The sequence below is a fragment of the Polyodon spathula genome, chromosome 21 (assembly GCF_017654505.1).
Source record: "Polyodon spathula isolate WHYD16114869_AA chromosome 21, ASM1765450v1, whole genome shotgun sequence".
NCBI lineage: Eukaryota > Metazoa > Chordata > Actinopteri > Acipenseriformes > Polyodontidae > Polyodon > Polyodon spathula.
The window spans coordinates 25,290,374-25,302,980 of record NC_054554.1 but is presented as its reverse complement, the minus strand read 5'-3'; the positions used below and the strand labels follow the sequence as shown (position 1 = coordinate 25,302,980).

Genomic DNA, 12,607 nt, shown 5'->3' with positions numbered 1-12,607 from the left:
CCATATAAACATGTCTGTTAATGTATCCAGCTTTTTTTTTTATTTAATAAAAAAGACATTTTAAACCGGCTGAACAATTTGTGTATTTTATGTGAGTTACGCAGTTACCAAACTTGGGACCAGAGATTGTAAAAGTATCATTTTAACAAGGCTTGAGACTTGCCTCTCCAATATCTCCAATGTGTCTTCAGCAGATAGCAATTGTCATGCCTAGTGCCCGATAGATAAATAAAGTGTGCCTGTTGTACTGTCTCATTCTGTGCACTATGTTAACAAGCAAATCAAACTTGATAATAATAAAATGTATAATAATTGTTTACTTTTAATCATTAAATCAGAGATTGGTGGTATTTTACTGTAGAATGGCTAATATACACATCCCACTAATGGGGAGAAAAGTTAAACAAAGTCAACAAGTCTCTAGGCATGTGTTATAGTCATTTTCTTTTTTCTTACAGATATACCAGAACCTGCATATATGTTTCACTGGAAACCTAGACATGATCTATTTTGGTGTTGTAAATTATCATGATCCTTTTGAAAAGCCCAAAACCCAACTAAATGGAACATTTTAAGTATTATAATTCTCTTCTAATGTAATTGAGCTGTACGGTACCTGGTTCTCTGCTAATAATTACCCATATCAGATTTTGAAGTACTAAATTACGTCTTGCTAATGATTCTTATGCATGCACGTTAAGCGCCTCTCAATATGCGTGCTGTATGGTGCAGAAAAAAACTCCTTCTGTGACAGTCTTTTAATTGCACAATAAATCTTTGTAATGGATCTCACTCTGTTGCAGCAGAGGGTTTATTTCATTCAACACACTGCAGAGAACAATGATGCACTTTCAGCCATAACAAATGAGTACAGTGGGGAATTCTTGATATGCTGTGGGGTTTCATATTGTAAAGATAAAACTGTGAAAAAGGAAAAAGGAGCAGAAGAGAAAGCGATGCTCAACCTGCAATTGTGCTACAGGAGGCTCGATAAATAATGGTGTTAAGAGTTTTGTATCATGCCGTAGTGGTGCTAATATATCTAAAAGCAATATGTCTTTGAGTCAAAGTATTTACTTTATAAGACCCCCTGTATGGTAAACTAATATTCAACATGTTTTCATTGGGGCTTAAGATTTGGATTTCAGGACATGAACAGCAAACATGTTGTCTCCTTGGCATTTATTTTTTTCTTGTTGAAGCCAATGTCTGACAATGTTTGTAGGCATGGTATCTCATTACCCTGGTCGTTGGAAAACAAATTGATTATTCAGAAACAATCTGGGATTCAATATGTACAAGCCAAAAATGTCTGTTCTATATTGATCAGAACACTGCAGGACAGTATTGTATACTGTGTGTGTGTGTCTGTGTGTCTGTCTGTCTGTCTGTCTATCTATCTATCTATCTATCTATCTATCTGTCTATCTATCTATCTATCTATCTATCTGTTAGACACACACACACAGAGTATACAGTAGTACAGCAAATGGAATAGCACATTCAAATGTTCTTATATATTTGTAATCATTGTAAATGTTACATTATTTTACTTTTTATATTAACATAGTATATATTGTTTCTGCTGGTCAGTTTTTAAAATGATTCTTTGTTCCATGTCATGTTGCAGTCATGCTATAGCAGCATTATACTGTTATCACCAATAATAAAGTGTTTCATTGTCTCAAATGGGTTTTCATTATCGGCTCAGATTGTGTTTTTCAAAGATTCAAACAAAGAATTAAAGATGTTGTGGTATTATACCTATATATCTACCTTGGGAAATTTAAACAAACAGGACTATTAACAAGGTGGATAAAATACATAGAAAGTTCAACTTTTGGACTGCATTATTTATGACACACAATCATAAAGCAGGTGTTGAATTAGGGACAGTCCAACTTCAATACACATTCCTGCTTCTAGTTTCCTCAGATCAGTTTTCCAAGAGAAAGCAAGTGTTTTGCTTAGGAGCAAGGCAGCCATGTTTATTTCATGGAATCGTTACTGTGAAGAACACTGGAGCGGATTGGGAATGAGCTCAGTGCCTGACTCAAGTCAAGAATGCATTGTTCTACTGCAGCCCCGCCTGTTAAAACTCACCAGGGAAGGCACTTGTTAGCAGATCATTCGACGGCTAGCCTGTACTGATAGATCAACAAGGTCATATATCTGCTTCACATTGATAAACCTCATTGGCAAGCCAAGACACAGTACTTAGCAGAATGGATTTTAACTTACTGAAAGCTCCACTGTAATAATAATAAAAATGAGTAATCATCATAATATCACCAACTCAAGCAGTCTTAACACTTTTACAATCTTCCTTCCCCTGCCAAACACCATTCAAACGCAATGCAGTGGCACCACAATGGCAATGTAGCAATTGCTGGGACTGCTGTGGCGCTTTGCATGGAGACCCATGGCACTGTCATTCAGACCTTGCATACTTCTTGCCTGGTCAGCACTGTCATTCTCAAACCCAACAATAAGAAACGCTTTTCTATTAAATCCAACCTTCCTAAAACATCCATTACAGGCACTATCTGCGAGAGCTTCTATTAGCAATCTAACACTGGCTGTTAAAATATATCAATATTTTATGTGATGCACTTGGTGAGAAAATGTAGCATGCAGAGGCCTTTTTGTAGATTGGGATGGCACATTTTTGAATTTTGTTAATTTCTATTTATCTATCTATCTATCTATCTATCTATCTATCTATCTATCTATCTATCTATCTATCTATCTATCTATCTATCTATCTTAAAGTACAAATTTTAACATTTGCTAACTATTTTCACCTTCAACTCAGTTGTCATTAATGCAAATGTTTTTGTGTGGATGTATTTTGTTTGTATTATTTTTCTGATAATATTATTGTTGGCTTGCATGTGTTGTGCTTCCCAGATTGTAACATAGCTTGCCTATCACTATCACAACCTCCTGCTGCTGCAAGTAGTACAGACAGTACAATAAGGCAGCTGTTTATAGTAGCCCAGTAGGAAGGCTTCAAGAGGAGAGGAAGTTTATGTGCCTGCAAAAATATTAAGGAGATATAAACAAACTGGAAAAGCAACCGTGTCAGGCTTCTCTAATGACCTACACTACTGAAGTATAGGCAAAGAATGTCGTGATCAAGTCAATGGAACACTATTGAACTATTGGGCGCAAAAAAGTGTAAATAGATAGACTTGCTGAAACGCTTAACCATCACGTTCAAAGATTAACACAACCCGGTGTAGTGTTAGAAAGTGGTAGTCTTAGAAAGAAACTGAAAACTGACAATCAATTTCTGTTAAAAAAAAAAAAAAACTATTCACGACGAACAAGACAAAAAGTCCACCCAAAAGTTGAATATGTAAAACAATTTACACGACCCAATGTATTGCGCATAATAAATATTTGCATACTATTTTCTTAACAGTGAAAAAAAAAAAAAGACAAATTACATTTAAAAAGATGTAAAAGAACGAAAACAGCACAGCGTACAAGAAGCTTCACTGCTTCTTAGCGGAAGTTGGTTAGGCATGTTCCACTTTTTACTAACGCATTTCTTTTTCATTGTCAGCGCACCACTCAGTTCTGCAAGACTGCTTGCAGCTTGCACTAGACCGCGCAACAAATTTCACGTGACCCCAAAAAAAAAAAAAAAAAAAAAAAAAAGAAAAAGCCAGGACTTTGCTTTGAAAACACCCATCCAACGTGACCCAAAATGAGCCACTCAGCGCTAACTAGGAAGTAATTACCGTGTACTGTAAAGCGTGAATTTTCTGCTTAATGATACAGTAACATAAAAAGGCTGACATTTAAAATAGAGGGAGGAGAAATGGAACTGGACACTGGGGAGGCTGGTGCAGGAGAGATAGGGAGAAAAAGAGAGAGGGGAGATAATGGGGACAGGGTGAACTGAAAGAAGCAGATAAATTAGGACTTGACAGGTGGTTGAGGCAGGCAAGCGCAGCTAGCGAGCCAGTGTGGGCGGGTAGACAATACTTTGAAAAACACACGATGAGTTAAACGAAATAAAATCTGTTCAGTGTGCAAAGCATCTGAAATTAAATTAACCTCCACGCTACCGATGAAAGAAAAGGTATTGACAAAAGTTATAATTTAGGAATTGAAATAGTTTCCAGTAATAACAGGGAAATAACATTACTTCTTATAATTACTTCTAATGTGATCTTAACTGAATTGCTGCCAGGGCTACCCCAACAACATTACTGACTTAGGCCTTTTAGTTATTTACCGAGATTAAAATGACACATGAGTCCTGCTCCTTATTAAGTATTGAATTTGCAAAAGTACTGCATGCATATTTCTTGCTAATATGGGGGAACTTTGTGCATCCTGTCACTACCACCGCACTGCTCCCCAACTCCCCTCTGTACTAGCTTGCAATGACACCCCAGGTTTTGTGGGCACTGATGGACAGATTAACTATTGTGACAAGTTCCTGTAATTGGAAACTAGAGATAGCTGTGGTGATATAAGACTGAGTAATGCTAGAGGGGTACAGTTTACATTGACGTGCTGCAGTCAATTTGCAAACATCTCTGATTAGCAAAATCCATTAGCAGAATGGGACGCCCTTTTTATTAAAGACTGACACTGCCTGGAATCCTTCAGTGAGAGTCAATCATCTGTTTAAATAGTCACTTACTGTCTGGCTCGGTGCAATGGAGTTTTGGTGCCATCTTGTGTAAGGTCGTGGTATTTGCAGTTAGTTTCTTAATACGTATTTGATTGATTTATTTATTTTTTTGAAAGACAAAGAGATTTATTTATTTTTTTCTGCACTCATTGCTTCCAATGCATTTGAATGTAGTTAATATATTTTTTTTCCCCCTGCAGTGTAAGGCCTTCGATGGCTCTCCCAGTAGACCGGCAGTTTGTTTCTCATCTGGTTTAGTTTAAGTGTCTCCATTGCAGGGTGAGTACTGAGATTATTATAACAAATAAAACAAGCTGTAATTATGTCCGTGAAAGAACATCACCAGCAGCAATAAAAAACCTCCTATAGATGCAAATCACAGTACACTGGGGACATTCCCAGCACAATTGTATCTGTAATAAAGGAACCGTGAGGATTGCTTACTATTTAATTTCTCATTTTGTGTAGATAAAAACACCCTTTGAAAGACCCATCATTTCAAAATTTCAATTTTTAAGGACCTTAGGCAGTTAGAAAAATGTTCATCTTACACCCATTGCTATAAATGGGATTTGCATCTATGTACTGTACTACTTTTATACATTCACTTTTAAAAGGGAGGCGGTGTGTATTTATATTTCTTTTTCTTCTAATTTTAACACTTTTTTTTTTTTTTTTGCAGTAACTCCTAAAAGTTGATAGAATGTAGTTGCCTTTTGCCTATGGATGGAGGTTTCAGTGATCTGTCAATATAGAGTGGCACTGTACATTTCAGTCAGTAGGTGGCACTGTTTGAAAGCATATAGACTATATTATAGAGGAATGCGACCTGTTTTAATTTAATTCACCAACGTTTGTTTAGTAGTTCACCTGTAGGTTTACAACCTGGTTCTCAGTTCCAGGTAGACATTACGACTTAGACACCACAGAGCCTATCCGCTTCAGCCTGAAGTCTCTGGAAGAGCTGTTGTCATGGAAACCCAGCAATGCAGATGCTTTTAACATTGCCACAACTCCACTAGCCAGTCGGCAGCCTCCTCTGCAGAGCAGCCGGCCGAAGACGTTGGTCAGCCACGACATGATGAGCGGCTCTCAGGCGGACAGGTGAAGTGAAAGACTCTGCATTCATCATTGCACTATTGAACTGTGTGCCCAAAGCATGTTTAAACTAATTGGGGGGCTTCCTGAATCATTTAGACAGTGGCAGATCTTGATATCCCTACCGGAAAGCAACACTGTATTAATCCTGCTGCTGTCTCCATGGTTGTTTTGTTGACCCCCTTCATTAAAATCACTAAGTACAGTAAAAAAAAAAAAAAAAAAAAAACACAGTGGGAGGAGGTCTACAATAATGCAGATTTGCAATGTTTTGACTGCAGCCAGGTTTGTGTTTATTAGCTTGTGTCTGCCTTCTTTTTTTGAAGAAGCCCAGTGTTTGATAGTGCTGTGTTTAATCAAGTTTATCCAGGGTGCAGAGGCTGAGACGGCCTATTTTTTTTTTTTATCACTGGCAGTACATCGACATCTTCACTTACTTCAGCCACAACTTGGTGACTGTCCCTCCAGTCTGCTGGATTAACGCGGGTCTATGCCTTGAGAACTGCTCCTCACCTTATGATGGAACTTGCTGATTGGTTTGAATCTTTATCTCTGTCTTGTTATTTCAGGCGCTTTCATCAGAGTGGACGGATGGAGCTAAGATTTGTGAGTCATTCTTGGCAGGAGAGTCATCGTTCCGCGCCATAGCAGATAAACTGGTTCAGATTGCCCTGTATTACGGCTTCGACGGGTGGCTGATAAACATTGAGAACAAGATAAGCGTGAGTTAGACAACAATATGAAACGTCATCATCTAATTGTCTGTCCACATCCCATCCTCAATCAGAAACCCTTTTAGCCTGATTGATTATTATTAGAAGAAAGACGAAAAGAACAGGTAGGAACGAAGAGCAGGGTGACATCATCATACATTGCATAACCTTATATTAACCTTTCACATATCCTAGGTATCAAGTGTAAATATACATGATAAAATGAGATGAAATATACAAGATAAAATTCTAGGAGATTTAGGAATGGCATTCTGGCAAAGACAGGTGAAACGCAGTGGAGTGTTTTTGTTGTCCATTGAGGTTATAGTTCGGGGCTAATTTCTCAAACGAGTCTTCCATTTCTGAATCACTGTAAACAGGGCTGGACTTGGAATAATACTGCTAATGTTAGTAAGAGGGAAGAAATTCGATTTTAAAACTATCATCTATCACTCCTTGTAAAGGACAGAGACATTTTCTTATCAATCAACAAGCGTACATACTGTAATCAACAACAGATCGCCACGTCACTCTCCTTCTGCCTCTATGCAAAGCTGGGAGACAGCACTTGCGTATACATATAGTACTACCCCCGTGATGTTCATAAGCAGACACCTCTCACTGTTCCTTCAATGTCAGCCTGCTTTGGTTATTCAGGTGCATTTACATGCTAAAGGCTGAACATTTTTCCTTCCAGTGTGTTTTTTGACTCCTGCGCTGGAATGTTCACTAACTACAACTGGATGGAGGACCGTATTGAGCGAATGGTATCCCAGGCTCCCAAGCGGCTGTCAGATGTCTATGTGGGGGTTGACATGTTTGCATAAGGGGCCGTCATTGGAGGGAAGTTTGACACCAACAAGGTTCGTACTGAACCCAGATAGAAATGTGAAGAAACGCCCCCATCAGCAAACCATAAGGTTTCTATAACAGACTATATCAGACTAGGTTACTTTTACTGTGCTGTATTATACTTTGGAATTAAATAATGGAATATTGCAGTAAACTTTGAAATGGGTTAAAATTCTGCATTAGTGCAATTGTGTGTTGCCAGCGATTGAACAAAACGTTCGAAAGGGAAACCTGATTCAAAATAAACATGTGCTATGTGGTACAATTGTTATGTGCTTGTGGTGACTTTTTATTAGGGGCTAGGAATTCAAATAGAAAGACATGTCTGCTCCTGAAGTTTTCTCAGAAGACCTGACACTTCCCAAAAAAGAAAAAAAAAAAGCATGCAATTCAAAAATGGATCATTGCAAACATCAGAAAAAAGATGTTAATATACCTTAATATTCCTAAGTCCTGTTCTTCCTCCCCCCTAGGCTCTGCAGCTCATCCGCAAGTTTCTCAGCTGCCATCTTCGCCCCGGGCTGGGTCTATGAGTGCAACGAGAAGGAAGACTTCCGGCAGCACCAGGACAAGCAAGGCACAGCTGTGGAACACAGAACTGTTTTTCTTCATTCATTGTGACAGGAGTCCCCTGATGACCCCTGCGATCCTCCCCACTGTCTGTTCCAGATGGTTGCCAAGCTGAGGTGCTAGGGGGGCCTCTTTGGTTACACAGTTTGGTTGATCCCTGGAGCGATATATATTATATATATTCATATATTAAAACGTTTACTGCAATTTACCCCTATTTTTGGAAAGCAGAAAAAAAAAATCTGTGTAGAGTAAAAAAAACAATTTGAATGTGTGTCTTAAAAATCGTTTTCAACAAAATGTGACTTTTAGTGTGTCAGCATTTTATTATTATTTTGTTGGTGGCCTTCAAAAAGAATGTAATTAACAGCCCCAATGGCATTACACTGTAATGCAATCATAACAAATTGCAAAAGGAAAAATGATAAAAAAAATAAATAAAAAACCCTTTTGTTGCAGCTACTATAACCAACGATATATCATGATGCTATTAATACAAGTAAGGCATTGTTTTTTAAAAGGATGACACTGCAGCCATTCGATTCGTGAAGTTTTTACAGTATAAAGCAGATGTAAGCAAAACGTGCTGAGTTTTCAAGGGCAGGGGATGCGAGTGCATTAGGTTGTATTAAGTGAGATTGCTGCGTGCAGTCAATAACAAACAAAACCTTGTAGTTTGCATTTTTCTTTATTGTGTACTTAAATTTTTATTGTCTTAAATATTATAAAAAAAAAAAAAACATTGAGCCAACAAAGTCTCATTAACAGAGAGTAACGGCCAGGAAGTTTTTATATTGAATAAGTAATAATGCTTCCTATGAAAATAAAAAAAATCAGTTTGATAAGAACATTGCGTAATATACTGCATTGCACTTTTTCTGTGAAAGTTAGGAAGGCCCCAGTTCAAGTTATGAGAAGCGTGATTATTTTCAGATTCTGGAGCCTGCTGTTTGAATACCTGCCGACTCACAGTGTGTGCGTGTTTCCCTTCGTCACTTCCTTCTGCCAGGGCTTTGGAAAGCACATGTACTCCAAGGGAAAGGTAATGAGGATTGCCTGTCTGTGAAGCTGCCTGGCTTTGTGCCATTCTTTAGCCTTGATTTTTAAAGATACACATATCCATTTGCATTGAGCCAGAAGAGATTTAAGCAACTAAAGTACTGGTTTCCTTGTGTAGTAATAAGGACCAGAAACACTCATATTTCCTTCAGTCACTGCGTGTATAAATGTACCATTTTAAGTTTCCTATCTATGTTGCAATGCATAATGTTCTTTTCTGACTTTTGGCAGTGCAACTTCTTAAACTCTATAGAGATGACACAAACTTTTTCACATTTCTAAAAACATAATAAAATTGTGACTTGTCAAGCTCTTACATTACCTTGCAATGGAACAGTCGGTTATGGACACAAATGTCAAGAAACAACACAAAAAACAATTTAATAAAAAAAGTGAAGAACTGGTTCAACCTGAATGCGCAGGAACTCCAACCTTTCTTTGTAGACATCAGGTCAGAGGGTGTGGACCCGAGGTTTGCCAGGAGGATGACTGGAATGGAGGCAGCTCCTTATTGGTGGAAGGGGTGATCTCAGCCTCTCTTTCCAATGTTACTGTGAGGTGAGACTGATCTCATCCTTGTTCTCCCTGCAATTTAATTCGTTGATGATGGTTGTGTGCCGTTTATCTCTTTTCACTATGTGTATTTAATCACTAAGGGACTGCTAAATTGTACAATACACTCTGTAGTTTTACTATTCGTCCCTATGTGGAAATAAATTGTGGCATCCACAAGAGAGATAGAGCTTCAGAATTAAGTTGTAAGAAACGAATGCATGTTTTATTTATTTATTTATTAATATTTTATTCCCAAACAGGTTATTTTCTGTTAGTTTTCCAGCACCTCCCAAAATCTTTATCTCCTCTATTTATAAATTGGCAGGAAGTCTGAAAGTAGCCGTGGAACTTAAGACCCATCGCGTCCCCCTGTTTGTTTTACGGACACTGCAGCAATACCAGGTGGGCATAGTGTTATTCATCATTGGGGACTGTGGTAAGGATGGCATGTGATGACGTCAGACCAGGAAGAGACAGACAGTAATACTGAGAGTGAAGCGGTGATTGCTTGTAGTATTATATTTTCAGTTCTTACTGTCTTGCGCTCTTGTTCAACCTCTGAACACCCAACCTGGATCCACTCTTTTATACGGTTGTTCCGAGGCTCGATTGCTTGTTAATCGTTCAATCAATCCCAGGCAATTCTGCACTTGAAGTGATTTGGCAGGGAACATAATTAACCCTTCCCTGCCAACCTAAAACAATAGCATACAAATACATACATTTTAAATAGTAATACACAACAAAAAATAGACAAAATACGCACAGGAAGGTTTTAAATCATTAAAAAAAAAAAAAAAAAAAAAAACCCACAAACAAACTGGCCTTAAAGAACAATTTGGTATATAAGGGTTATATTAACTCATGCGCTCGCCTTACCTTTTTCAGCACAGAGAATCCGCTTAAATGAATGACAGTGAATGAATGATGATGACAGCGATTGCAGCTGCAGATAATTTATGACTGTGAAGGGAGCTCAGGGCCCGAGTGAAATATAAATTTGGCCAGAGGTCTCGTCTGCAGGTGCCCGACGGCTACCTGGACGAGGCCGGCTGGAAATACATGAACAGTTACATGCATCCCAGTGCCGCAGATAGGACGTGGCTATGAGCCACCTCCCCCCAAAAGAAGAGACCGGCAAACCATGAATGGAGAATAATAAATAATTAACGCACCCCACAATTGAGATATAAAATTGGTTGGAGGCCTCGTCCGTGGGTGCCTGACGGCTACCTGCATGAGGCCAGCTAGAAAAACATGAACAGCTACATGCATCCCAGTGCCGCAGATAAGAAGTGGCTGTAGCCACCTCCCCCCGAAATGACAAGTCCGCCAAACCATGAATGACTAATGAAAAATAATTAACGCTCTCCACAGTGGCACTTTGCCACCTAACCCCCAAATACTGAATTTAATGAAAATCAGCAGCTGAGACACGGCCCGTCCCCCAGAGCATGACTGCGCCGAGGGAGAGAGCCCGGCCTCTCCAACCCGACCACTCACCCCGCAGAACTACTAAATACGAACCGCTCAGCACTCAGGTAAGGAAAAAACCCCTACTCACATATTTAAAATTTTTTTAGGGGGAAACCTCAGGAAATCCGTGGCTGAGGGCAGCCGTTCCTGCAGGCTCTAAGCATAAGCGGTCAACTGCCCTTTCGGCTTCCCAGCACTTGACTGAGCTGCCAAAACAAAAAGAAGCGACAAGAAAGAATAACACACAGAGCTTTTATGCGCTTGCTGATTGGTTATGAGCAGAGTCTCATTCCAGAAAAGCAACCAAGTTTACAATTCTGTGTCAGCAGGGTGGCAGTTTAATGGTTACAGTCTGTGATGTACTTAGAAATTAGACATGTTTCTGAGAGCTCTATTGGGGGAAACAGGTGTGCTTTTATCTTCTGGGATTTAAAAAGTTACCAGGTGACTAAAGCAGAAAACTCAGCACAAGGAGATTCTGAAAAAGAAGGTGAGTGCAATATTTAAGATTACTGTAATAGTTCAAAACCATACCAAGTTGCTCCCTTGTGATCTAGTAGATGGAACATGTACATTAAAGTCCAACATAAAGCACAGTAGGACGTGTGCAGGAAAAGAAGAATCAAATGCTTGAATAGTATTTTTGTAATGAATTCTATTGTGTCTTGTGTATTTATTCCCAGCCTCCAGTCTGCGGCCTGAGACCCTGCCAGAGCAGAGCAGTATGGTGCAGCAGCTCACCCAGCGATGTGGAACCTGGACCCTGGAGGGCTGGCAGTCCCAGTGAGCTTCACAGTTCTGATTGGGGAAGACATGAGAACTGTGCTGCTTGTCCTATATTAGGAAACCCCATTTTTGTTTGGCTTTTAAAGAATTTTAAAGCAAAGGCAGAATTAGCCAGGATAGATGCCATATATAAATTTGTATTATGGTGTTACAGCAGATGGTTATAATTTCACAAACTCCTTGGCTTTTCTCATAGTTGGGATCCACTCACTAAAGAAATATCAAGCGCTCCATTGTTTATGTTGTGTTTAAGCGGTGTGTGCATGTGCGTGTGTGTTTTCAGGTGTTTTCTACTGGAAAGGCTGCCTGCTGAAGGATATCTTTATAAACATCTCCCAGGTGCAACCAGAGGAGCAGGAAGTTCATTTCTTCTTAAGGATCAGGGAGATGAAGGTACAACAACTCTTTCATTTTTAGAGAGAAGGAAGCTTGCTCTGAAACAAGCAGTGCAGGAGACCAGGGCGTGCCCCTATCACACTGCATTCGCTTGTGAGTTATTTAAATACTGCTGTGATGACTTAAACACAACTTGCAAGCCCTCAACAGAAGAGTTATGTGATTATGAAACTGTATTTTATTCACCAATGGCACACAATTTAAATGCCCCACTTTTCAAAGAAAACACTATTCCACCACATAAAAAAGCATCAAAATGCATTTGTGTAATGAAGCGGCATTTTTGGAGGTTTTCCCCAATTAGCCCCTGTTTTTTATTCCTTTCAATCTTGCATCACTACATCACTACATCACTGTAGAGCTGCCCCTGCCCTGGCTTCATGGGTATTGCCACTCAAGGGATTTGTTTTTTATCTCTGTGCCATTCACCTGTCTTATCCCACAGCCA

At 39.2% G+C, this 12,607-nt stretch overlaps 1 pseudogene; it reads left to right on the top strand.

Annotated features, from left to right (window-relative positions):
• The first annotated feature begins 3,829 nt into the window (after positions 1 to 3,829).
• Positions 3,830 to 11,764, top strand: LOC121296249 (annotated as a pseudogene).
• Positions 11,765 to 12,607: the final 843 nt, after the last annotated feature.